Genomic DNA, 2160 nt, shown 5'->3' with positions numbered 1-2160 from the left:
CACGTCAGCTCGGCGAAATTAAAACTCTCTACGTTGTGTATTGATAAGAACTGTAAGCGTGACATAGGTAAAACTCTCTACGTTGTGTATTGATAAGAACTGTAAGCGTGACACAGGTAAAACTCTCTACGTTGTGTATTGATAAGAACTGTAAACGTGACACAAGTAAAACTCTCGTACACCTTCTGTCTTTTAGACATTCCGTTTAATATTTTACACATGAGAAAACAAAAACTTGCAAAAACCGTTCTATATAGGAGGTTCAAGCTTGTGTGTTAATCATTGGTGTGGTAAGAAACTAATCCTTCTTGGATAATGTTCGGTAGAAATGGAAATGTAGTTTTGTTCTTTTCCAATTTGAAACTATAGATATTTGAAAACTACGTTCGCTTCTATTATACGTTAAATTGGTCTTAGCTAGACAATCTAATGAAAGTTGCCCAACAATGTAAGTTACCTTGCAAGTGTTAGATCTCTTCATTGGCCCGTATTGAGTGGACTTGTACGCATAAATAGTAATCAAGGTTCATTGGACCTTCTTCGAGGTAGTACCAAGGTTTCATAGAATTGGTAGATTTAATGTACGAAAACAAAAGTGTAAAGTATAATAAGATATGATATAGAAGACTGTATCTCTCGCTTCCTTGACATACAAACCCTGTTTTTAATCGTTCATGGTCTTTTAACGAAACATGTTTGGGTAACTGTTCTAGCTTAGCCCCAACTTTTGAAGTTGGAACTCAAATATATCCAACCATCTTTCTGAGTTTGATGATTGAACCTGACTGACCAGTCAGTACCTGAGGAACTGATTAATAAATCAATATATGAGGTACTGACTGATCAGTGAATAGTTGAGAGACTGTCTAGCCAGTGAATAACTAAGGAACTAAGTGACCAGTGAATGCCTGAGGGATGGATTGACCATTAAATACTTGAATAACTGACTGACCAGTGAATACATGAATAACTGACTGACCAGTGAATACATGATTTACTGACTGAACAGTCAATACCTGAAGAAATTAATGATCAGTGAATACTTGAGAATGTGGCTGATTAATCAATATCTGAGTGATGGGCAAACTAATCAATACCTGGAGAACTGACTGATCAATAAATACCCGAGGGTCTGAGAGACTGACTGAGTAACCAATATCTAAAGAACTAAGTAATCAGTGAATACTTGAGAAAGGGACTAATTAATCAATACCTGAGTGACGGACAAACCAATAAATATCTGAAGAACTGACTGATCAGCCAATACCCGAGGGTGATAAACATTCGTTTACACCTTTAGAAAAATCTTCATTACACATAATTATTGTTTTTAATGTTCACCAAGGTGTTTGCATGTTATGAACAGTATTTATCTCTGTGACATTGGTCGCTAATGTAACCAACAAACATTAGGTCATTTTAATCGTTTTTCAACAAACTCGTGACTACTCATGTGATTCAATTCAAAAATAATTACCATCACTGGACGACTGTTTTTATTCTGTTTTGAAACAGAGCCACGTGGCTAATATTTTGATTTTTTGGAAGGCTATATACGAAGAGAATTCTGTGAAGGAAGGGGATTGTTTTCTTTCTCATACTAAGAATATGACAAAATTGAGGCGTTAATAGTACAATATCTGTCCGCTATTATAAGATGTTATACAGGGACTTTTTTCTTTCTCATGCTCAGAATATAACTAAATTGAAGCGTCAATGGTACAATATCAGTCCGTTACTATAAGATGTTATAAACGGACTTTTTTTCTTTCTCAAGTTTAGAATATTACTATATTAAGGCCTACACTAATCACGTCAATATAACAATATCAGTCCGCTACTATAAGATGTCATACAGCAACATTATCATTCTAAGTCCTATATTGAGCGTCGTATAATTACTGAAGTTAAGATGTACAAATGACTGGTCTTCTTCTATAGTGGACATATCCCTTACCTCAGCACTTTGTGTCTTCCATCTTCTTCGTTTTTTTTTCTTTCCTGGGCCTCTCAAGAACCGTCGTGAGGACAGCAGTTCCAGATAACTGACTCTTCTAGTGCAACCATGTGCAATGAAATTCTCAATACCATACCTACATTTCACCGAGCTGACGTGTGCAATGGAATTCTCAATACCATACCTACACTTGTGTCACGCTT

Source organism: Limulus polyphemus, unplaced genomic scaffold, assembly GCF_000517525.1.
Source record: "Limulus polyphemus unplaced genomic scaffold, Limulus_polyphemus-2.1.2 Scaffold3888, whole genome shotgun sequence".
Lineage (NCBI taxonomy): Eukaryota > Metazoa > Arthropoda > Merostomata > Xiphosura > Limulidae > Limulus > Limulus polyphemus.
This window is presented reverse-complemented; position numbering follows the sequence as displayed.